The 26,688-nt window shown below is 43.1% G+C and overlaps 1 pseudogene; it reads left to right on the forward strand.

The window, feature by feature from the left end:
* Positions 1 to 727: 727 nt before the first annotated feature.
* LOC118522007 (histo-blood group ABO system transferase 2-like) lies at positions 728 to 23,728 on the forward strand (annotated as a pseudogene).
* The last annotated feature ends 2,960 nt before the right edge of the window (positions 23,729 to 26,688 follow it).

A 26,688-nucleotide genomic window follows, 5' to 3' on the forward strand; every position in this document is an offset into this window, starting at 1 on the left:
ATCCATTTCATGAATGTAATTCCTGATTTGAATCTGGTGGTAAAGGTTTTTGAATACACACATTATTGGCTTCTAATATTTTATTATTCCATCTTCAGAATTGCTACTAAGACAAAAGAAAAATAATGGTTAATGATAGTCACTTTGGTGGATTTATACTCCTTGGATTCCTAGGGCTGCCCCAGCTGGAGATGATCACCTCTGGGGTTGTCTTTCTCTTCTACACCATTGCCTTGATGGGAAATAAGGCCATCGTCCTGCTGTCTTTCCTAGATGACCATCTCCAAAGCCCCATGTACTTCTTCCTTAGTACATCCCTTGTACTCTGATCCTAGATTCCTTTGGCCATCTTGGATCTCTGTTATACCATAAATACAGTACCACAGATGTTGGCCAATGTCTAGGGCAAAGACAAGAGGATTACCTTTGGTGGCTGTGTCCTTCAACTTTTCACTGATATGGTACTGTGCTCAGTGGAATGCATTTTTCTGCCTGTGATGTCCTATGACTGATTCAGTGCTGTCTGCAAGTCTCTGCACTATATGAACATAATGGACCCCCAACTTTGCCAGGTCCTTGTGGCCATCACCTGGGTAGTTGGTGTTATTAATTGCATGGTAGTTTCCCCCTATGCCATGAGTCTTCTTTGATGTGGGAATCACCACCTGGATCACATTTTTGTGAAATGTTTGCAATGATCAAGATTACATGTGTGGATACCGTAGCCATGGAGGTAGCCTCATTTGCCATGTGCCTGATTATAGTTCTTGTTCTTATTCTTTTCATCCTGGTTTCTTATGGCTCCATTGCTGTAGCTCTGCTCAAGATCAGATCTGTAACAGTGAGACAGAAAGCTTTTGGGACCTCTTCCTCCTACGTCATTGTGGTGTCCATCTTCTACAGGAGTTATCTACATGTACATCCAGCCAGGAAATAGTCCAAATCAGGACAAAGGTAAACTTCTCAGTATCTTTTATTCCATTGTTACTCCCAGCTTGAACTCCCTTACCTACACACTAAGGAATAAGGAGTTTAATGGGGCATGAAGAGGCTGATTGGAAAAGAAAAAGGTTCCATGGAGACAGCAGGACATTGACATCTTTTACAAGAAGTTTCCAGTTAAGAAATTGGCCATGTGTGACCTATGAATCATTGTCAAGTTATTTTAGTAGTAGTCATCACTGAAAAGTGAAATCATACCTAAAAATGTTGCTTCCACTTTAGCATCAATGTTCCAAATGGCCAAGGGTTGTTTCTAAGATCAGAATGTCTTCCTAAGTCACCAATTATCACCTTTGATAATTTGTCCACAGCTGTGGCCACAAAGCATGTTCTAGGGAGTCCAAGCATTGTGCTATAAGGGGAAGGAGGAAGCACTCTACAAAAGCTACATTCAAATTATGATTTACTAAATCTTTAAACTATCATGACACTTTAACAAAAATGCAAAAACTTAATATGCTAACTATAAATTTTTACTCTGACTCACCATTCTGTTCCTGTTAAGACTAAATCATTTCTGTGCAGATCTCAAATGCTCCTGCCACGTCTATCTACTTTAAAAGAATCCTAATATATTATGTAAATTGGCTAAAATATAGTTTCACTTATAACTGTTTTCTGCCTCAATCAGGACTTCCTCAAACTTATGCTGCCAAAATAAAATATGAAAATAAATTGGATGCTGAAGTTGATGTGATAACAAATCACACTTGGTTTCAAATTTTTGTGTTCATTACAATAGGTACATTAATCTATTTTGTAAATTGGTAGTAAATAAACAATACAAGTTTATTAGCTTATTTTTATAAGGTCAGCATAAAATTGACCTCAGAACTTTACAAGGATATTACACACACAAAAAAGAAAGAATGGAAGAAAGAAGAAAGAAAGGAAGAAAGAAAGGAAGAAAGAAAGAAAGAAAGAAAGAAAGAAAGAAAGAAAGAAAGAAGAAAGAAAGAAAGAAAGAAAGAAAGAAAGAAAGAAAGAAAGAAAGAAACAAGAAAGAAAGAAAGAAAGAAAGAAAGAAAGAAAGAAAGAAAGAAAGAAAGAAAAAGAAAACAAGGAAAGGAAGGGAAAATTTTCCCACCGATATCTCCCATGAACATAGATGCAAATATCCTTAACAAAATAGTAAGAAATCAAATCCAGAAATAAAGGTTAATATATGTCAATAGGAGGCTTTACTCCAACTACGCAAGGTCGGACTAATATTTGAAAAATCAATCACCACATGGTTCTGTTAATTTAATCCATGATACTGACAGAATAAAAGTGAAGAATAATAAGATTATTTCCATAGATTCAAGAAAGGATTTCAACATTCATTTACAGGAAAACAAAGATTCTTAGCAAACTTGGAATAGAAACAAATTCCATATCTTGATGATGATTAAATTTCTAGCAAACATTATATTTGAGAAGGAAGCTAAACAAACTGACCAATGGAATAGTGTAGAGTCCAGAAACAGCTCCGACACATGGACAGTCACCTAATTCATGACTATGTTGTCCTGTGGTGCAGGAAGGAGAAGACAGTCAATATATGGTTCCAGGTCAATGGATGTCCTTGTGGGAGAAAAGACATTTAAACCTTATACACAAAAATCAATTTCAACCTGATTATGTGTATAAATGTGAAAAGTACCACAAGATGGATTTAAATAATATTGTGCATGAATTTTAAAGCTTTCTTTTTCTTTTTAGAGAAAGCGCATGTGTGAGTCAGGGTGGAGAGGGGCAGAGGGAGAGGGAGAGAGAGAATCTCAAGCAGACTCTGGCTGAGCTCAGTCTCATGACCCTGAAATCATAATCTGAAGTGAAATCAAGAGTCAGATGCCAACGGACTGAGCCCCCCAGGTGCCCCTCATCATGAATTTTGAGTGGGAAAAGATCTATGAAATAAGACAAAGTTTTAACCATAATAGAAGAATTTGTTTAAATTGAAAAATAGTAAAATTAAGAGCATCTCTTTACCAAAAGGTCCATTAAGAGAGGCAATGCACACAATGTGTGTGTGAGTGTGTGTGTGTGTGTCTGTCTATCTATCTCAAAGAAAGAACTATCCAAAGAATTCCTACAAATCAATAATAAAAAGATAGAAAACCTAGAAGAACAGTCCCTTCACCTATCCAAATGACCAACACATAAAAAGGTATTTAACTTCAGGGTATTATGCTAAGTGAAATAAGTCAGACAGAGAAAGACAAATACCATAAGATTTCACTTACATGTGGAATCTAAAAAGCAAAACAAATAAAAGCAGGAACAGACCCACAAATATAGAGAACAAACTGTTGCCAGAGGAGAGGGGTAGGAATGGGCAAAATGAGTGAAGGGGAGTGGGAGGTATAGGCTTCCAGTTATGGAATGAGTAAGTTAAGGGAATAAAAGGTACAGCATAAGGGATATAGTCAGGTGTATCATAATAGTGTTGTATAGTGACAGAGGGTAGCTACACTTGTGGTGAGTATAGCATAACATATAGAGTTGTTGAATATGTTGTACACCTGAAACTAAAGTATCATTATGTGTCAAATATACTTCAATTAGAAATTGGAAATAAAAAAAAAATAAATGCAAATAGAAAAGGAAATGTACTTGCTAATCATCAGGGAAAATTATAATGACAAAACAGGGTTATTACACACATTCAAGTATTGTTCCACAAGAATGTTGTATTTTACTCTGAAAGGAATGCAGCTCCTTAAGGTTTGCATTAGCAGAGGTTTGAAAGCACATACGGGAGTGGATGTTAAAGAATATGAAATATAACACTTGAATGATCTGAATTTAATGGCATTGGTGCTATCATCCAGAGCACAGGTTATGAGGAACTGGCTGTCTTCCACATTGGCTACCTGAAGTTTGAACTCAATGACAGTCTATGGTAAATAAGGTTGAAAAGATGGAAATTCCCTGGTACCCTGTGGAAAAAGGAATTAGTGGGCTCAGGAAGATGGGAATTTTGGAATCTCTCTAATGCAATATGCTCAGCCACCCTCTAAACATACCATGTGGAAAGCCTGGAGAACATTTTCTTCATGAAGGCATTAAGAAATGATTTGGTAAGGCGGGCATTAGTATTCTTAAAATGTTCTGTGGTATCTAACTCCCAAGGACCAGTGATGATGGTGGGGAATGCAGCAGTGGAATTAGGCCACCTGATATTGAAAATAATGATAAAATAATAATGTCCTGGAAAATTAGGTGCCATCCTAACAAGGTGGAACTCATTACTACAATTAAGCCACATGAGTTTTGACCTCCAGGGATTTGTGGTGATGGATAATTTATCACAGGATTCTTAAAAATAAAATACTTGGTGACCTACTAAGATGTTAGTTGGAATATATTAGCAGAAAAAGATATGGGTCTAAGGGCAGAAAGATAATTTGAATCAACACAATGAGGGATTCATGACCAGTTCACAGACCCAGATCCTCTCACTTGAGAAGGAGAGCAGCTTGAAGAAAGGACCCTACAATGCAACAAAATACTATTAAAGATTTTTCCCTCAAGTCTTCCTTAGAGGGACATTTCAGCCGCTTAACAAGTTGGCTACACATGGGAGAAGGAAGCTGCCAGTCCCTGGGGATCTGGTTATTCCCCAACGTTACTTTGATGACTGCCTGGCATCTGAACATGAAAGAAAACTTGGGGCTGAGTTTTAACTGATTCACTTTGATTCTTTGTTGTCTTTATCCTCTAAGAGAGAAAAGTTAAAGGTAGTTTTGCTCCATGACCTACTATGAAATGCACTTGAAACTTTAATAGCTTCAAAGAGCACCGAGAGAAGTTAAATTTCATAGTGCAGAATCAAAGTGAGATCATAAACCCCAGCAACTCCATGCAACATTTTACTGATAATCTGTGAGTCATGCTCTTCTCTTAAGTGAAAATCTTCCTTGCTCTTTCTCTGACTTTAAACATTAAATATTAGTGTCTTTATTCTGAATCCTTGAGAAATTTTCCTCCAGTTATCCAGAGGGAGAGAAATGGCAAATGTAACAGTTCATCAAATTCTCAGTAAGCAAGAACAAGCTACTCAAGAGAGAAACATAGTCTGATCCTCAACATTCCTACTGGTTGCCTCTGGTTTTCCTTTTTCACACCTTTAGAATATGGAAGACATTGGTTGAATAAACCAATTATTCCATGAAATAAATGTCAAATTATGTCTTTTTTACTTATAAATTGGGGGAAAATGTAATGAAAACACAGGAGGCCAGAACCATTGAATATTTTTCTGTGATTTATAGTCAATAATTTTATGCTTTCAGGAAATATTACCACACATTTCAGAAAATAAAACTTCTAATCTTTTTCTCTGAACTACCCTATTTTGTAAGAAGAAAAAATAAACATACAAACAAACCATTAGTGGGAAAGTGAGTCTAGTAGAATATAGCCAGTAGTAAATGCCAAACAATCTGAGATTTATTTTTTAATTTTTATATTTTTTAAAGATTTTATTTATTTATTTGAGAGACAGAGAGAGAAAGAGAGAGCTCAAGCACGAGTGGGGGGCAGAGGGAGAGGGAGAAGCAGACTCCCTGCTGAGCAGGGAGCTGGGATTCTGGGACTGGATCCCAGGACCCTGGGGTCATGACTTGAGCTGAAGGCAGACATTTAATGGACTGAATCACCCAGGTGTCCCAACAATTTGAAATTTAAATCACAAAGAATATGAGTTAATCTAGGAGATACTCTGTGTGGTTGTTTTGTTTTGTTTTGACTAAGACAAGGTTCTGAAATTAAAACAAGTATTTTCAAGAATCATTTTAATTATTCAATATATATATATATATTTTTTAATTTATTTATTTGACAGAGAAAGATACAGCGAGAGGAGGAACACAGGCAGGGGGAGCGGGAGAGGGAGAGCAGGCTTCCCGCAGAGCAAGGAGCCCGATGCAGGGCTCGATCCCAGGACCCTGGGACCATGACCTGAGCCGAAGGCAGACGCTTAACGACTGAGCCACCCAGGCGCCCTTATTCAATATATTTTTTAAAAACCAAATCTATTTTTAACTCATTACTTTCTTTGAAATATTGTGAAAAAATTATCAGGTAATAATTTTATTTTTGAGATTATAATATTACAAAACTTAGGGAGCTGGAAAGTTTTGAAGTTGTGGGATGTAATGGTTCTGTCAGAGATAGAATCTATGCATTATAAAACATGCATTCAAGTTATTATATTAATGATAAAATGATATGTTCTTTATTATATCGAGTTTGTTTCATGACTAGACCTAAGGCCTAAAGAATCAAAGTAAATTGTATTTAATTATTTTCAAACTTTTAATTTATTTTGAGTAACAGATTCAGCTTTAAAATTGATGAGTAAAAATAAATAAATATATAAATAAATAACAAAATAAAATCGACAAGAGTATAAAGTGACAATTAAATATGAAACTTTTTTTTTAAGATTTTATTTATTCATTCGAGACACAGGGATACAGAGAGAGAGAGAGAGCACGAGCAGGGGGAGAGGCAGAGGAAGAAGCAGGCTCCCCGCTGAGCCAGGAGCCGGACGTGGGGCTTGATCCCAGGATCCTGGGATCATGACCCGAACTGAAGGCAGATGCTTAACCATCTGAACCACCCAGGTGCCCCTAAATATGTAACTTTCTTAACCTGAGGTACATTTCCCCCAAATAAACCAATAATGTCTCTACAAGTTTATGGAAAATATGCTATGTTATATCATACAAATAGAATACAATATATACAATGCTCTGCCATGCAATCTATGCTTCTACTTAATGATATATCTTGATCATGCTTCCCTATGAGCACATGCATATTATGTAATTTTGTTAAAGTTAGGTAACGTTTAGTTAACTAGTTTCTTCCTGATGATCACCTATGTTGTTTTAAACTTTTCACATGAAAACAATACTGCACAAATATTTTGGGGAAAGTCATGGTATGTATGCATGTATGTAAATTCCTAGAAACAAAATTAGGGGGATCTAGTTCAGAAGGTTTGCACAGTTTTTAAAAAAATTATTTATTTATTTTAGAGAGAGAGGGCTTGAGCAGGGTGAGGGGCAGAGGGAGAGGAAGAATTTCAAGGACACTCCCTTCTAAGTGCAGAGCCCAATGCAGGGCTAGATCTCACAAGCCTGAGATCATGACCTGAGCCAAAAGCAAGAGTCAGGTGCTCAACTGACTGAGCCACCCAGGCACCCCAGGTTTGCACATTTCTAATTATGAAAGATAATGGCAAATTGTCTTCCAAAATGATTTATACTCTTTCACATAGATTATGTGCCTGAGCATTTTCTCATATATGCAACATTACTGGTTTATAACAACCACTTCAATATATGGCATGTTAGGAAAAAAAAACCCTCAACTTTTCAATTTCAATTTTTCTAATTAGAATAGAATTGAAATTATTTTCCTATGGATTCATATATTTCTTTTTCCTCAAAATGCCTTTTTAAGACATTTGCCCATGAGTTTTAGTAAAGGCATTCCTTATTTGGCAGGATTATAAAGCCAGAAAGCTAATTTATTTTAAGGAAAGGAGTCTTTTTCTACCAGGTATATTAAAGGTTGTGTTTGGATCTTATTAGACCATGTGGTTTATCCATGGTGGAATTTTCATTTTTTTTTAAAGATTTTATTTATTCATTTGTGTGTGTGTGTGTGAGAGAGAACGCACACAAGCAGGGGGAGCGGCAGGCAGAGAGAGAAGCAAGCTCCCTGCTGAGCAAAGAGCCAGATATGGGACTCGATCCCAAGACCCTGGGATCATGACCTGAGCCAAAGGCAGATGCTTAACCGACTGAGCCACCCAGGCATCCCCATGGTGGAATATTCTATTGAAATTCATGACATATTCTTTTTTTCAAGTCTTGTTTTATATCTGTAAGATAATTCTTGTGTTCATATTCTGTTGTGAATTTTTAATTCAGTTGTGATTTTGAAAGAAATTTTTATAAATTATAATGGTACTTCAGGAATAGTGAGGTGGGGAGCTCCACAGACCTACTGCCCAGTAGAACAACTGTAACTGGTGATTTTTTAAAATTCAGTCTCTAAAATTGTTCTATCAATTTTCCAACAGCAAAAAAAGTAATATTTATTCAAGAAAATCTACTAAATCTCAGTAAGAGCAAGAATCTATGACAATTGAGGCACAATGTGTTCCCTATTCCTGCTCAGCAGTGTAATGGAAACTCCACTCTGGGCAAGTGTGGCCAAGAAAATAAGGCTCCTTCTCCCCTCAGTTCCCAGTCAAGAGATGTAATATATCACTGGGAAGGACAAAATACCTTTATTTCTCATTGCCTCCAGCTGTGAGTTGTTGAGGCTGCATTCTTAGGGATATGGCCAGGAGGTTGAGGGTTCCCTTCCTCCACCAACCCCATTCATAGGGTGGATGCTGTCTACACTAGGCATGGCAGGCCAACAATACTGGGACCCTGGTCACCCTTGCCCTAGCTCACCCATAAGCAAAATCCAATAATAGGAGAGGCAAGCCAAGAAGACCAAAGGCTACCACTCATGGCCAATGCACTGTTCATTAAGAAAGGATGTCATCCTGCCCTCCAGCTTTGAAACAGTGGCTCAGAGATTTTGCCAGAGGCAGAGGCAGTCCCTAAGAACAAAGCACCCAGAAGTTCTGTCCAAAGGAACTGAAGTTATTTGAAGCAAAGTATTGGAAAGTTCATGCCTCATGGATATTTTAATGGTAAACCAGTAAGACAAGGTTGAAACTCTATGGGAGACCAAGCTACACTGTAAGCCAGTTAGAGAGAACCAGGGAAAGAGCACTGTAGAGAGAACCAGGGAAAGAGCACTCCTGGGATTGAAACAAAACTCAAAGAGTGGTCTTGAAAACGGCCCCTGAAACATTGGATCAGACTGTGAAGAAATCTGTGCCCCCAGGACGTTAACAATAATAAAATCAGCCAGCCATTACAATTAATCGTTTGGTATGATACCAAATGAGGTAGAGATCTTAACAGAGCAATCAGGAAAAGACAAAGATACTCTCATCCCTGGATGGTCATGCACATGAAAAGGCTGCAGCCACAGGCTTCACACTGTGGGGGAAATTTGCTAAAACAGTCCATCCAAATCATTAAACAAACAAAAAAGCAAACAGCAAATTTAAAAAGTCCCAAAGAAGGAGCATAGTAGTTTTCAAAACTACTATATGGTACCAAAATGACTAGTTTTCAACAACAACAACAACAACAACAAAAATGTGAGACATGTAAAGAATAGGAAAGTGTGACCAATATATGAGAAAAAGAGCAGGCCACAGAAACCACCAGTGTCAGGGACCAAATGTCAGATTTAACATACAAAGACATCAAAGCAGTCATTATAAATGTGTTCAAAGAAAAAAAGAAAACCATGCTTAAAGAAGTAATGGAAGGTATGATACCAATGCCTCATCAAGTAGAGACCATTAAAAAAAAAAAAGATAAAAATCATTTTTAAAAATAAACCAAGTGGAGGGGCGCCTGGATGGTTCAGTCATTAAACGTCTACCTTCAGCTCAGGTCATGATCCCAGAGTCCTGGGATCGAGCCCCGCATCGGGTTCCCTGCTTGGTGGGAAGACTGGTTCTCCCTCTCCCACACCCCCTGCTTGTGTTCTCTCTCTCACTGTGTCTCTCTCTGTCAAATAAATAAATAAAATCTTAAAAAAAAAAAAAAAAACAAATGGAATTTCTGGAGTTGAGGGGCTTAACAGTAGATTTGAATTAAAAGAAAAACTTAGATTTGAATTAAAAGAAAAACTAAGCTTAAAGATGGATAGTGCAGTCTGAAGAACTGAGAGGGGAAAAATGAAAGTAAATGAACAGAGCCACAGACAGATGTGGAACACCACTGAGCACACCAAAGTACTCATTATGGAAATACCAGAAGGAGGAGAAAGAAGCTGAAAAATATTCAAAGAAATAATTGTTGAAAACTTATCAAGTTTGATGAAAACATTACTGAACATATCCAAAAAATTCATTTCACTAAATAGGATAAATCAAAGAAATCCACATCAAAATATATACAAGTAATGTTTCTATGTATCAGTGGAATTAAGCATGAGTCTGAAGTAGATTCTGATGAGTTAAGGTGTAGGTGGTATACCCTAAAACAACTGCTAAGAAACAAAAAGTACAATGAAAAAATCACTACAGCCATTAACATGTTACACTAGAAAATATTCACTTAATGTAAAAAAGAACCAAAAGAAGAATAAAGGAACCAAAAAATGACATGAGACATACAGGAAGTAACTATAAAATGACAGGTGTACATTCAAGTATAAAAAACATTAAAAATAAATGGATTAAACACCTGAATCTATTCAGTTGGGGAAAGAATAGTTTCTTTCACAAATGGTGCTGAGACAACCAGATATCCACCTGCCCTGGTTCTTTGAGAAGCCCTAAGATCCATCAGGCACCCAGTTCAAAAAGGGACTGCCTTTACCCAGTATTAAGTTGCCACCTTTGAAAGAATTTGAGGGAGGAAGCACTCTTCACCCTGGGGGTGCACATGTTTGGGGGACCGGTCTGAGGCTAACAGGGCAGGAGGAAACTGGCTGAAACAGGTGGGAGAAAGAGGGGTCACTTGTGCATGGGTAGGTAGTGAAGCCTCAAAAGATTGCCTGCAAATAAAACAGAGGACTATAAGTAGAGCCCAGGCCTTGGAGGGGACTAATGGGGCCAGGGTGACCTCAACACACATCTCTGTAAGCCTTTGCTATGTGAAAAGCTGGGGGGCCCTTCAGGCACCATGTTGACAAAGGGACTTTTGGGGGCCAGTCTGAAGCTGCCTTATTTGAAAGAATTTTGGGGAGGAAGCACTCTCCCCGCCTTGGGTTGTACATGTGTAGGTGACCGTCTCAAGCCCAATGGGCAACAAGAGAAATGGTGGAAAATCGCAGGGTAACTAAGGTGGCCAACTGCGTGTGCATGAGCTGACCAGGTTGTCAGGGGGCCCACTGCCCATACCTACACAGAGGGTGGAGGAGGGAGGGCACACAGCACCCTCACGGGCAGCCCACTCACAAAATGTGGCCTGTAATTGAAATGAGGGACCATAGGTTAGAGCCCAGGTTCCAGAGCAGTCTCCTGGGGGACTGGTTTGACTGCAACAGCCCACCAGAAGCCCTGCAGGGAAGGTGGCAAGGCAGCGACCCTTGGCTCATGTGCAGCTGGAGCTCCACTAATAGCCAACTGTGTATTCTGGGCCACCACAGGCCATGGATGGCCTGGGCATTAAAGGGGCAATCAAATGCAGAGCCCAGGCCTGGAACCTGGATCCCAGACTTCCTTGGCATCTGCACAACCCAAAACTTATCCCACACAATTGCACATATTGCCCCTGAAGGCAGAGCTGGAAGAATCTGGGTTGCTTTGTCAGCGAAGGAAGAGGGATAGTTGGAGTTCCCTCCAGAAAGACACCCGGTAGCCTCCTCTGGTGGAGAGGCCTGGGACCCCAGCAGGCAGCCAGTCCAAATGGGAACGGACTGTCCACTAGGTTCCATCTGCCCCTCAGAAAGATTGTCCTGCTCTGAGCTCCCTCCACCCTGAAGACATTCAGTTGCTCTGAAATCCACCTGGTACTCCATGAGAATGGTGGGTCCCCTGGAGCCCAAGGTGGCTGACAAGGTATGGAGAGGGCATTTGTAGTCCCCACAGATCCGAGGAGCTAGGGACCTGAAACATGGCAGCTGTGGTAAAATGCTGGGTCACAGTAGTAGGCTATTTGGTGGTGCCTGCAATCAGACTAATTCAAAACCTTAATTGGCACCGATGCTCATATGCCCCTTGAAGCCTGGTCTGGAGGCAACTGCACTGCCTTCTAGTACTGAGAGGTGGCCTGCAGGCTGATGAATCCACCCACAAAAGATCCCTGGGAGCCTTGATGGCTGGAGAAGCAGGGACCCCATCAGGCAGACAGGCTGCTTGGGGACTGACTGCTTGGGGTAAATACCTAGTAGTGCAATTTCTTGGTCATGGGCTAATTCTATTTTTACCTTTTTGAGGAATCTCCATACTGTTTTCCAGAGTGGATGAATGTGGGGATTCACAGTACCTGGATAGATAAAACCTGACTTGAATATGCCTCCCTGGATGAGATTAATTGAAAAAGTAGGATTTCCCAGAATGCTGGGCCTCCTCTGAAGTTACTTGGCTGAACAAGGCCAGATTCTTACTGTGGCTCAAGGGTCTCATCAGGGAGTAAATGCTTAAATGCAGGCACCTGTAATGGTCACGTACTTCACGAACTCCTTGCCTTGCCCATGGTGTGTTAATTAAACTCACAATAAAAGCAGAGAGAGAGCTTGGCTCGAGGCCTTTCTCCACTAGAGCGTCTGGCCCCCAGGCCTCTCCTTTCTCCTAAGGAGTTGAAGTAAGCCTCTCATTTGCCATCTCAGGGTTTGCTGACCAAACCTGATAGCTACAACACTATGAATTCCCACCAACAGTGTAGGAGGGTTCCCCTCTCTCCAGATCCTCTCCAATATCTGTGGTTTCCTGACTTGTTAATTTTAGCCGTTCTGACTGGTGTGAGGTGGTATCTCATTGTGGTTTTGATGTGTATTACCCTGATGTCAAGTGATGTGGAGCATTTTTTTCATGTGTCTATTGGCCATCTGTATGTCTTCTTTGGATAAATGTCTGTTCATATCTTCTGCCCATTTCTTGACTGGATTATTTGTTTTTTGGGTGTTGAGTTTGAGAAGTTCTTTATAGACCTTTGATATCAGTCTTTTGTCTGTACTGTCATTTGCAAATATCTTCTCCCATTCCATGGATTGCCTCTTTGTTTTGTTGACTGTTTCCTTTGCTGTGCAGAAGCTTTTTATCTTGACACAGACAATAGTTCACTTTTGCTTTTGTTTCCCCTGCCTTTGGAGACGTGTCTTGAAAGAAGTTGCTGTGTCTCCTCCAGGATTTCAATGGATTCCTGTCTCACATTGAGGTCTTACATCCATTTTGAGTTTATCTTTGTGTATGATGTAAGAGAATGGTCCTGTTTCATTCCTCTAAATGTGGCTGTCCAATTTTCCCAACACCATTTAGTGAAGAGACTTTTTGCATTGCATATTCTTTAGTGCTTTGTCAAAGATTACTTGACCATAGAGTTGAGGGTCCATTTCTGGGCTCTCTATTCTGTTCCATTGGTCTATGTGTCTGTTTTTGTGCCAATATTATAGTGTCTTGATGATCACAGCTTTGTAATATAGCTTGAAGGCAGACATTGTGATGCCACCAGCTTTGATTTTGTTTTTCAACATTTGTTTGGCTATTCAGGGTCTTTTCTGGTACTGTACAAATTTTAGGATTGTTTGTTCCAGCTCTGTGAAAAATGCTAATGGTATTTTGATAAGGACTGCATTGAATGTGTAGATTGCTCGGGGTAGCATAGACGTTTTCACAATGTTTGTTCTTCAATTCATGAGCATGGAATGTTTTTCCATCTCTTTTTGTCTTCCTCAATTTCTTTCATAAGTTTTCTGCAGTTTCTAGAGTATAGGTCCTTTACCTCTTGGTTAGGTTTATTCCTCGGTATCTTATGGTTTTTGGTGCTATTGTAAATGGGATTGATTCCTTAATTTCTCTTTCTTCTGTCTCATTGTTAGTGTATAGAAATGCAAATCATTTCTGTGCATTGATTTTTGTATCCTGCCATGTTGCTGAATTTCTGTATGAGTTCTAGCAATTTTGGGGTGGGGGTGTTTGGGTTTTCCACATAAATTATCATGTCATCTACGAAGAGTGAGAGTTTGTCTTTGCCAATTTGAATGCCTTTTATTTCTTTTTGTTGTCTGATTGCTGAGGCTAGGACTTCTAGTACTATGTTGAACAGCACTGGTGAGAGGGGACATCCCTGCTGTGTTCCTGACCTTAGGGGAAAACTCTCATTTTTTCCCCATTGAGAATGATATTCACCGTGGGCTTTTCATAGATGGTTTTTATGATATTGAGGAATGTTCCCTCTATCCCTATACTTTGAAGAGTTTTAATCAGGAAAGGAAGCTGTATTTTGACAAATGCTTTTTCTCCATCAATTGAGAGGGCCATATGGTTCTTGTCTTTTTATTAATGTGATCTATCATATTGATCTGCGAATGTTGAACCACCCTTGCATCCCAGGAATAGTCCCACCTGGTCATGGTGGATAATCCTTTTAATTTTCTGTTGCATCCTATTGGCCAATATCTTGGTGAGAATTTTGGCTTCCATGTTCATCAGGGCTATTGGTCTGTAATTCTCCTTTTTGTTGGGGTCTTTGTCTGGTTTTGGGATCAAGGTAATGCTGGCCTCATAGAATGAGTTTGGAAGTTTGCCTTCCATTTCTATTTTTTTTGAATCAGTTTCAGCAGAATAGGTATTAGTTCTTTAAATGTTTGATAGAATTCCACTGGGAAGCCATCTGGCCTGGACTCTTGTTTTTTGGAAGGTTTTTGATTACTGCTTTAATTTCTTTGTTGGTTATGAGTCTGTTCAGGTTTTGTACCTCTTTCTGTTTCAGTCATGGTAGTTTATAAGTGTCCAGGAGTGCATCCATTTCTTCCAGATTGCCTAATTTGTTGGTATATAGTTGCTTATAATATTTTCTTGAAATTGTTTGCATTTCCTTGGTATTGGTTATGATCTCTCCTCTTCATTAATGATTTTATTAATTTGGGTCTGTTCTCTTTTCTTTTGGATAAGTCTGGCCAGAAGTTTATTGATCTTATTCATTCTTTCAAAGAAACAGCTCCTAGTTTCATTGATCTGTTCTATTGTACTTCTGGTTTGTATTTCATTGATTTCTGTTCTCATCTTTATTATTTCTCTTCTGCTAGGTTTAGGCTTTATTTGCTGTTCTTTCTCCATCTCCATTAGGTGTAAAGTTAGCTTTTGTTTGGGATTTTTCTAATTTTTTGAGAGAGGCTTGTATTGCAATGTACTTCCCTCTTAGGACCACCTTTGCTGTATCCCAGATGTTTTGAACTGATTTGTTTTCATTCTCATTAGTTTCCATGATTTTTTAAAGTTATTTAAAATATATATATATATATATATAATTTTTATCTGATAGAGACACAGCAAGAGAGGGAACAGAAGCAGGGGGAGTGGGAGAGGGAGAAGCAGGCTTCCCACGAAGCAGGGAGCCTGATATGGGGCTCAATCCCAGGACCCTGGGATCATGACCTGAGCCGAAGGCAGACGCTTAAGGACTGAGCCACCCTGAAACCCCTTTTTAAGTTATTTTTAACTTCCTGTTTGACCCATTCATTCTTTAGCAGGATACCCTTTTACCTCCAAGTGTTTAAGTTTCATCCAAATTTGTTCTTGTGATCAAGTTCCAGTTTCAAAGCATTCTGGTCTGAAAATATGTAGGTAATAATCCCAAAGGTTTGGTACTGGTTGAGACCTGATTTGTGACCCAGTATGTGATCTATTCTGGAGAAAGTTCCATGTGCACTCGAGAGGAAGGAATATTCTGTTTTAGGATGGAATGTTCTGAATATATTTGTGAAGTCCATCTGGTCCAGTGTGACAATCAAAGCTCTTGTTTCTTTTTTGATCTTCTGCTTAGATGATCTGTCCATTGTTGTGAGTGGAGTGTTGAGGTCTCCTACTATTAATGTATTATTATCAATGTTTCTTCACTTTGGTTATTAATTGGTTTATATAATTGGCAGCTCCCGTGTTGGGGGCAGAGATATTTACAATTGTTAGATCTTCTTGTTGGATAGACCTTTAAGTATGATATCGTGTCCCTCTACATCTCTTAGTAGAATGTTTGGCTTAAAATCCAATTAGTCTATGTCCACAATAGCCAAACTGTGGAAAGAGCCAAGATGTCCATTGACAGATGAATGGATAAAGAAGATGTGGTACATATACAATGGAATATTATGCAGCCATCAAAAGGAACGAGATCTTGCCTTTTGCAACGACGTGGATGGAACTGGAGGGTATTATGCTGAGCGAAATAAGTCAAACAGAGAAAGACATGTATCATATGACCTCACTGATATGAGGAATTCTTAATCTCAGGAAACAAACTGAGGGTTGCTGGAGTGGGGGGTAGGGTGGGAGGGATGGGGTGACTGGGTGATAGACACTGGGGAGGGTATGTGCTCTGGTAAGCGCTGTGAATTGTGCAAGACTGTTGAATCTCAGATCTGTACCTCTGAAACAAATAATGCAATATATGTTAAGAAAAAAAAAAGAAAAAGAAGATAGCAGGAGGGGAAGAATGAAGGGGGCGAGATCAGAGGGGGAGACGAACCATGAGAGACGATGGACTCTGAAAAACAAACTGAGTGTTCTAGAGGGGAGGGGGGTGGGAGGATGGGTTAGCCTGGTGATGGGTATTAAAGAGGGCACGTTCTGCATGGAGCACTGGGTGTTATGCACAAACAATGAATCATGGAACATTACATCTAAAAGTAATGATGTAATGTATGGTGATTAACATAACAATAAAAAAATAAAAAAAAATAACACACAAGGTATGTATTGGCATGTCTTCTGAGTGGGCATATGCATCTTTATGCCTGCCCATTATATGCGATGATGGGACCTCCCCTTCTGAATATTCATCCCAAACCCTAATAAAAGGAACCTGCTTAACCCTGAAAAAAAAAAAAAATCCAATTAGTCTGATATAAGGATTGCCACCCCAGATTTCTTTTGATGTCAATGAACATGGTAAATCATTTTCCACCACCTCACTTTTCATCTGGAAGTGTCTTTAGGTCTAAAAAGAGTCTGTGGCAGATAGCATATGGATGGGTCTTCCTTTTTTATCCAATGTGCAACCCTGTGTCTTTTCATGGGAGCATTCATCCCATTTACATTCAAGGTAACTATTGAAAGATATTAATTTAGTGCCATAGTATTGTCTGTAAAGTCCCTGTTTCTGTAGATTGTCTGTTTCTTTCTGTTCTATGTTACTCTTGGGGTCTCTCTTTGCTTGCACTATCCCCCTTAATATTTCTTGCAGAGCTGGCTTAGTGGTCACATACTTGTTCAGTTTCTGCCTGTCCTGGAAGCTCTTTATCTCTCCATCCATTCTGAATGACAGCCTTGCTGGATAAAGTATTCTTGGCTCCATGTTCTTTTTATTTAGTACCCTGAATATGTCTTGCCAGCCCTTTCTGGCCTGCCAGGTCTCTGTGCATAGGTCTGATATTAGTTTGATTTTCTTCCCTCTGTAAGTAAGGAACATCCTATCTCAAGCTGTTCTCAGGATCGTCTCATTTTTTTTTTTCCCTAAAATTTTCAAGCTTCACTATTATACATGGGGTGTTGATCTATTTTTATTGATTTTTTGGTGGGGGAAGGGGTCCTCTCTGCCTCTTGGACATGAATGCTTGTTTCCTTCCCCAGATTAGGGAAGTTCTCAGCTATGATTTGCTCAAATATACCTTCTGGACCTCTCTTTCTCTCTCTCCTCTCCCTCAGGCACCCCAATAGTACTGACAGTGGTTCATTACAGGGCATCATTAAATTCTCAACCTTTCTTCATGGGCTATTTGTTGTCTTTCTCTCCTTCCTTTTCATTAGCCATCTCCTAGATCACTTACTTTATCTTCTGCCTCATTCACCATAGCTGTTACAGCATCTAATTTAGACTGCATCTCAGTTACAGCATTTTTAAATTCAGCCTGATTAGATCTCATTTCTGCACTTAGAGATTCTCTACAGTCTTTTATGCTTTCTTCAAGCCTAGCTATTAACTTTATAATTGCTATCCTGAATACCATCTTTGATCTCTTACTTATATCCATATCAATTAGCTCTATGGCAGAGAGCATTATATCTGGTTCTTTCTTGTTGTGAATTCCTCCTTATAGTCATTTTCCCCAGAGAACAGTGGACAGATGAGTGAGTGAGCAGAGTCCAAAATATCAACCACAACCCAAGCAAAATACACCCTAGACAAATCTGAAGCAGTCAGAAACCATTACAGAAAAGCAAAGCAAGCCAAAACAAAACACAAAGGTGGGGGTGGGGTTGGGGGAGAGGCTATAATACAGCAGGGTGGACAAAGCAGGGTGCTCCACTTGTTCTGGAGTGAATTTTGGTCTGTGTGTTAGAAGACCTTACATCCCCAAATTGCAAGGAAAGTAAAACTTATATATATAGAAAAGAAAAATTTTAGACTGAAAGATAAATGAATCATGAGAAAAAAACCTTGATTTCAATATACTATTTTCCCCTGGCACTGGAGTTTTACAGTCTTGTGGGATCCATAAACCAGTTGTCCACCTGTTCTTCCAGTCTGTGTTCTGGGGGAGGGGCCTGCTGTTCTGCTTCTAAGGTGTCCTTGCCTGGGTGAAGTTGCACCACCCCTTGCGAGGGGGCTGGGCTCAGTGTAAGCTGGTCCTCTGTGTGGCTTTTGTTCTCTGGAGGCTTTCTGTGCCTCTTTAGAGGATCAGAGTAAATACGGCGATGCCTGGTTCTCTGGCCCAGAGCTGAAAGATCATGGTGCCCCCTTTTCAGTAAACCCTCTAAGACAAACAGTCTTCACTTTTGTGTGTGCCAAACTCTGCTGACTCTTGCGGTGCACGCCCACCACAATCCTCTTGGGAGGAGTCCAAGGGACCCGTGTCACTGCCTTTTGTATGTCCTGGGACTGAGAGTGGTTGTGGGCTCATACATGTACCCTGCTCTGCTGCTCCCAGGAGAGGGCTGGGTGTCGCCCTACTGTCCTTTCTGTGGCCACTGCCCTGAGAGCTGTTGCCCAGTCATGGGCACACCTGTGTCACCCCTTCCAGGGGATGGTAAATGGCCCATGCATTCCAGTCATTTTCAGGGTGCTCAGGCAAAGAGCAGTCACTTGACTGGCCTGGCTTGTGGTTTATGGTGACCCGACTGAGAGTCCTCTCTTGAGCTCGCTGACCATAACCAGTTTCCCTGCTCCACTGCTTGGGCACTCCACCAGTTCTGGCACCCCCATTTGTTTTGTGACTCCTGGATTATTGTGGTCTCAGGATCCCACCTAGATTTTGCCCTTTTCATCCCCTGAGCCCCTTTCAGAAAGGGATGTCTCTCACTGGAGCAGATTTCTAAGGGTTCTGATTTTGCACTCTTGTGTTGTATCACTTTCCATGAACTGGCTTATGGAGGCTCCCCCCCTCCCATTTATCTACCAATATCTTCCTGCAGATTCATGTCTCTGTACCTCCTATCTTGCAAAAAGCAGTAGCTTTTCTGCTTGTAGAGATCCAGATATATTTTCTTCCATCTCAGACTGAATTCATGGGTGTTCAGAATGGTTTGAAAGATATCCAACTAAATTCCAGGGACCAGATGAAACAAGGTCCCCTACTCTTCTGCCATCTTGTCTATCTCCCAGGAAAGTCCCAAGATTTGTTTGAGAGTTTAGATCGGCAAATTGTAGCCCTGCCCAGAGCAAACAGTCTCTGATAGTTCTCACAACTCTCAGTATTTATCCTCTGTCTGTCCTGTTGTCAGTCACTTCTTCCTAAGTTTTCAATAATGAGCCCCCAGGTGGTCCTCAAAGCAGCTGAGCTACTGAGTTCTTCGGGTGGAGAACACATGAGAGGATGCCATCTTGACACCACGTATAGCATTCTTCAGTGTCTCATGGGGGTTGTGAGAGAACAGGTCTGTCACCTGTTCAGTATTTCATGGAGAAGGTGGGGGAGAGTAGATATTTTCACAGTGTTGGTTCTTCCCTGAGCTCAGAGTGTCTTCCCATCTCCGTGTGTCTCCCTCGATGTCTGTCTTCAGTGTCTCACGGGGGGTGTCAGAGAGCAGGTCTGTCACCTGTTCAGTATTTCATGGAGAAGGTGGGGGGGAGTTGGGAAGCTTGTTTTGAGGGAAAGTCCACTGGAGAAAAGCAAGGGTTCGGGGTGATGGAGGGTTCTTACCCGTGGAGCTGCAGGGGCGGTGGATTTCTTGTAGGAGGTGAAACCTACATCTTCCCCTTTGGGGTCTGTGACTGATGAGTCTCTCCTGTGGGGGGTTCTAATGCTGGGTCTGTAACTCACAGTTGTTCCTGTAACTGACCCTCTGTGGTAGGCTCCCCCCTCCAGCCTCCCCTTCTGGCATCCCTAATCCACTTTACTGAGGCTTCCCTTCATGCATTTTCACAGTTCTAACCAGTTGTGGAGCGTTGTGGAAAATTGGAAATCCAAATCCCACTGCTTCTACTGCACCCAAGACACAGGGGCCACCGGTTTCTTGCTAACGTGTGTCCTCCTACAAGGGTGAGTGGCCTCTCCATGGTGGGTGAACTGGATCTGGGAGGACTTGGCCTCCATCACGAAGTTTGATGTCGTCTCTGCTTCTGTGACCTGGTGCTGCCATGGTTGTTTGGAAAAGTAATTGACTCTGCGGTGATTTTAAAGTGCGGTAAACTTGTGACAGCAGCACAAATACACTTTATCTCCACACTCAGACCCCCCCATCTGTCCTTTCCGTACTATATTTACCACGTCACGCGAATACTTCAGTGCGTTTTACCCCAAACAGGGACACTGTCCCGCGGAACCACCACATAACCCTGAATGAGGAATTCATCCTTGTTTCCACATTTTAACCCAGACCACAGGCCCACTTCAACTGTCACCACCTGCCCCACGGTCTGAAATGTCTTTTCCATTTGGATCCAGTTTTCTTTTTCTGGAACTGCTCCCGAGACTTTCCCTTATTTGCACAACCCTGATGGATTTAAGGAGCACAGATGGCCCCAATCTGAGTGGACTTTTCTGTTTGGCTTCTGTCACTGGGGCTGTTTTCAGTGTCCATCCACATTGTGACATGCATCAGTCCCTCATTCATTTTTTCTCTGTGATTAAACATAATAACATTGACCACTTAAAACATTTCAGGTACACAGTTCTCTGACCTTAGCTGAGTTCCCACGGTTGTACCTCATTCTGCAGAACTTTTTCCTTCTCCCCGAGGGGGACTCTGTATGCATGAAGCACCAACTCCCCATTCCCCTTTCCCCTTGGCCCCTGCAGCCACATTCTACTTTGTGTCTCTGGATACTTCATATAAGTGGAATCATGCAGTATCTGTCCTGTGAAAACTAGCATCCTGTCCTTGTTCCTGATTTCAGAGTAGAGCTGTCAATCTTCAGAGTTGAGCATGGTGTTTGCTATAGATTTATTGAAAAAATTACCCCTATTCCTGCTTTCATGAGTGTTTATGTCAGCAACAGATATTGGATTTTGGTTAGAACTTTTTCTGCATCAGTTAATATGACCACATGTTTTTATTTAAAAATTCATTGCGGTGTATAACATTGCTTGGTTTCACTCTATTGAATAACCTTTGAGGTGTTTGTGAAGAGTCACTTGCTTATGGTACACAATATATTTATGAGCTCTTGGTTTTGCAATTTTTCTGATCTGGATTCTTACATCTATTTTAAGAAAGGTATAGGGATGTATTTTGCTGATTTTGTGATGATTTCATTGGGGTTGTATTAGTGGTTAGGATAGGGGTTAGGGGTTAGGGTTATGGTTGGGTTAGGGTTAGTGTCTCCCTGTCCTCTTCTGCACAGAGCCCATTCTCCTCCAGTAACCAGAGTGATCTTTTCGGAACATAACCTTTGGGCCTCTCTGTGGTCTGCTCCCCTCCTGCCTATCCTTTCCAGCCTCACCTCTTCCACCATGGCCCGCCCCTCTGTGGGCCACCCAGGGGTGTGGTTGTCCCACGTGTGCCTCAGGCTTGACTCCAAGCCTTTGCATTGGCTGTGCCCTCTGCCAAGGGCGCTCATGCCCCCCCCCCCCCCCGCTTCATGTCTGGCTTGTTTCCCCATTGGCTGGGCCTCGATTGGCCCCCTGATGACCTGACTTATGCCTGCTGAGTGTGTGTGTGCTTGTCCCCTATTTAAATGCAGTGCCTGCCTTCCCTTTGTGAGTACTTTACTAACCTTCTAGGTATGGGGCGGGCACAGGGAAGTAGCCTTAGTGTGTGCACAGAAAATCAGTTTCAGAGGGGTTTACCACACTTGCCTGACGATGGGGGAGATGCTTTCCCCATGGTGGGGAACAGGTAATACCCTCAAAGGGGGACCAGCCATGTGAGGCAGTTGGACAAGACTCCCAACTTCTTAGGGCCGGGGAGATGTAGACCTGGATCCGGAAGCTCACACCCTTGGATTCAAGGCTGGGGCCTAGGCAAGCCCCCTCTTCTTCCAGAGGTCCTCTTTCCTCTTCCCTGCGCATGAGCTGGAACTGATCTGGGGGAGTTCTAGGGTGACGCCTCCTAGGAATACCAGTGGTTTACTGAGGACCTTGTTAGCAGGATGCCCAGTAGCCTTCAAGGGAGGACCGTACAGGAGTTGGAGACAGCTCTGTGGGGGCCAGCGACATCCCACTCAAAACAAAGTGGGGCAGGTGGCTGGTCCTGCTGGTTCTACCCAGTCTGTAGGGCACAGAAACAAGGGCTGTGCCCCAAGGTGCTCAACTCCTGGCAGGTGGGGACAGGACCTGTGGGTTTGCCCGTGAGCTCAGCACAGGGGGAATGTTCCTGGCTCCAGCATGCTGGAGCCCATGTGGGATTGCATGGGTTTTCAACCTTCTAAGCCTTAGGCTTCCCTTTGTAAGATGGGTTGCTGATGGCCCTCATCTCTGGGAGCAGAAGGTAGGGAGGGCTCATGGGCAGACTTGCTTAGGACAGGTCAGGAGAGTGGCTGTTGCTCAAAGCAGCCCAGGGCCTGCCCCCTTGAAGGAGGTGCACACGTGCACAGCCCCCAACTTTGGGGTCCTGCTGCCAGCCTCTGGCAGTGACCCTCCTCCCACCCTGTCCACTGCCGCTGTAGCTATGTGGTCTTCCTGGAGCTGTTCCTGCAGATGGCTGAGAAGCACTTCATGGTGGGACACAGGGTCACCTATGATGGTGGGACACAGAGTCACCTACTAGGTCTTCACCAACCAGCCGGCTGCAGGGCCCCATGTGTGCCTCTGGGAAGGCCAGAGGGTGGTGGTCCTCATGGTGCACTCAGGGTTACCTACTACATCTTCACTGACCAGCCGCTTGCCGGGCCTGTGTGCCCCTCTGGCAGGGTCAGAGGGTGGTGGTCCTTGAGGTCTGCGGCACCCCGCACTGGCAGGATGTGTCCATGCAGTGTGTGGCGATGATCAGCTGCTTCTGGGAACAGCACTTTCTCCATGAGGTGGATGACTTGGTGTGCGCGGACGCAGACCTGAAGTTCCGTGACCACATGGGTATGGAGATCCTGTCCCCTCTCTATGGCACCCTTTACCCCAGTTTCTACTGGGTGGCCCGTGAGGACTTCAGCTACGAGCGCCGGCCACAGTCCTAGGCCCATATCCCCAGGGACCAGGGCAACATTTACTACATGCGGGCATTTATTAGGGGTCGGTGGCAGAGGTTCACTGAATGACCTTGGCCTGTCACCAGGCGATGGGAGTCGACCTGGCCAATGGGATGGAGGCCATGTGGCACAGCGAGAGTCACCTGAACAGGTACCTGCTGGACCACAAGCCCACCAAGGTGCTATCCCCGGAGGACCTGTGGGACCTGCAGCTGCTGGGCTGGCCCTGGAGGACCTGTGGGACCCTCAGCTGCTGGGCTGTCCCCCAGAGGACCTGTGGGACCCACAGCTGCTGGGCTGCTCCTGTCATGAAGAAGCTGAGATTCGGGCCATGCCCAAGAATCACCAGGGCACCCAGAACTCATGAGGGGCTGTTCCCAGAGGCCATGTGGGACTTAAGGCTGCTGGGCTGTCCCTAGAGGACCTGTGGGACCCTCAGCTGCTGGGCTGGCCCCGGTAATGAAGAAGCTGAGATTTGGGCTGTGCCCAACAATCACCAGGACACCCAGAACTCATGAGGGGCTGGCCCCGGAGGACCTGTGGGACCCACGGCTGCTGGGCTGGTCCTGGTCATGAAGAAGCTGAGATTCGGGCCATGCCCAAGAATCACCAGGACACCCAGAACTCATGAGGGCCTGTCCCCAGAGGCCATGCGGGACCTGAGGCTGCAGGGCTGTCCCCTGGAGGACCTGCGGCAGCTGCTGGGCTGGCCCCAGAGGACTGTGGGACCCGAGGGTGCTGGGCTGGCCCCCCATCTTTCCCCAGGTCATGAAGAAGCTGAGTTTCGTGGCTGTGCCCAAGAATCACCAGGACGTCTGGAACTCATGAGGGGTTGCCCCTGTCTCCAATCAGGGGGTGCTGCCTTGAGCGCATCCGTCAGAGCAGGTTCCTACTTCTGTCCCCTTGAGGGAGACTGTGGAGCCCAGCACTGCTTGCACAGGCACGCCAGTGCCCCAGCCACCCCTGCGCACAGGAGGCCTGCCTGGGGGCACAAGTTCCTGTCTTTGTGGTCACTACATTTTGACCACTTTGGGCCTTTTGCAGCTGTGAACGGCTCCAGTTTTATGTTGGATGTTTTTCTGTGTCAATGCTGAGCAGCCATCTTTGAAAAGAACAATTGAGGGAAAAGGTTTTCTCCCTGGTTCTAAACAGACACCAGCTGGTGGGGCTGGGAGCAGCCCTGTAGCAGCCATGGAGCCAGAACGGGCCCTGGCCGGGTGTTCCCTACCAGTCCTTACACCTCACTGTGGCCATGGGGCTTCAGGGTCAGGGGTGCTCTGAGCCACCTCTCAGACCCACAGTCCCCTGACCACCAGAGGCCTTGGCCATGGCTGCTAGCTTGGCCTCCAGGAACATGGAGCCTTCCGGGCTATTTAAGTTTCCTGCCTTGGTTTTAAATGGCTATTTCTGTGCTGGTGTTTGTGAAATGTGGAACTCACTCCGTCTGGATGCACATCCCGTTGGGATTCCTCAGTGCCCACAGGTGGGTTTGCATTTGTGTACTCTCTCTGGACCATCTGCCTGCACTGCGTCTTAGCAAGCATTTACTGATGCGTACTGTGAGCTCAGTCACCAACAAGGGGTAGAGTGTGAGAGCAAGAACTAAGATACAGGCTCCCTGCTCCTGGGCCCTCCAGGGACTCGAGATGGCCCTGTCCTCCTGACTCACTACTTTCCTATTGTGGTATAATCGACATACAAATGATAGTGTTAACATTTCAAGGTACAATTCAGTGGCAGTAAGTACATTCATTGTTCTGCACCTGCCACCTCCATCCATCACCATGTTTTCATCATCCCAACTGAACCCCTACCCACGAGACCCTAACCCCCCATTCCCCTTCCCCAGCCCGGCACCCAGCAGCTCTTTCCACCTTTATGAGTCGGAGTGCTCTCCTTCCGTCATGAGTGGGGTCCTCCAGTATCAGTCCTTTAGGGACTGGCTTATTTTACATAGCACCATGGCCTCAAGGTCTATCCCCATGATCTTGGACCTGACCCACTTTTCTCCCAAAGGAGTGTCTCAGCCCTCTCCTGTCTAAGCCAAGCCTCCTCAGTTCCCTCTGCTCCCCGCAACTTCCTCCTCAGCCTGAAGATGATTCCAGCCAATCTGCAGCTTTGAAGACCTGTTCAGTCCAGATGTCAGGCACATACCCTGGGGGCCTCGGGCCTCACCTACCGCATCTGTCCACGTCAGGTGCCTGCCCCTGCCCCCCCACCAGCTGGTCACCTGCTCGTCCCACAGGTGTCCCCATCTCAGGAGAGGGAAACAGCAAGTCCAGACCCTTGGAGTCCTGTGTGACTTCTTGCTTGTTACCAACTCTCCCAGTAGTGAAGTGGCTATGTCCTGAAGAGGACATTCAGTGTCCAAAACATTTAAAGGCCTACGTGAAACACAAACAATATACAGTAACAGTCACTTTACAGGCAATATAATGGCACTAAATTCCTATCTTTCAATAGTTACCCTGAATGTAAATGGGCTAAATGCCCCAATCAAAAGACACAGGCTATCAGACTGGATTAAAAAACAAGACCCATCGATATGCTGTCTGCAAGAGACTCATTTTAGACCCAAAGACACCCCCAGATTGAAAGTGAGGGGGTGGAAAACCATTTACCATGCTAATGGACACCAAAAGAAAGCTGGGGTGGCAATCCTTATATCAGACAAATTAGATTTTAAACCAAAGACTGTAATAAGAGATGAGGAAGGACACTATATCCTACTTAAAGGGTCTATCCAACAAGAAGATCTAACAATTGTAAATATCTATGCCCCTAACATGGGAGCAGCCAATTATATAAGGCAATTAATAACAAAAGCAAAGAAACACATCGACAACAATACAATAATAGTGGGGGACTTTAACACCCCCCTCACTGAAATGGACAGATCGTCTAAGCAAAAGACCAACAAGGAAATAAAGTCTTTAAATGACACACTGGACCAAATGGACTTCACAGACATATTCAGAACATTCCATCCCAAAGCAACGGAATACACATTCTTCTCTAGTGCCCATGGAACATTCTCCAGAATAGATCACATCCTAGGTCACAAATCAGGTCTCAACCGGTACCAAAAGATTGGGATCATTCCCTGCCTATTTTCAGACCACAATGCTTTGAAACTAGAACTCAATCACAAGAGGAAAGTCGGAATGAACTCAAATACATGGAGGCTAAAGAGCATCCTACTGAAGAATGAATGGGTCAACCAGGAAATTAAAGAAGAATTAAAAAAATTCATGGAAACCAATGAAAATGAAAACACAACTATTCAAAATCTTTGGGATACAGCAAAGGCAGTCCTAAGAGGAAAGTATATAGCAATACAAGCCTTTCTCAAGAAACAAGAAAGGTCTCAAGTACACAA

Source organism: Halichoerus grypus, chromosome 3, assembly GCF_964656455.1.
Source record: "Halichoerus grypus chromosome 3, mHalGry1.hap1.1, whole genome shotgun sequence".
NCBI lineage: Eukaryota > Metazoa > Chordata > Mammalia > Carnivora > Phocidae > Halichoerus > Halichoerus grypus.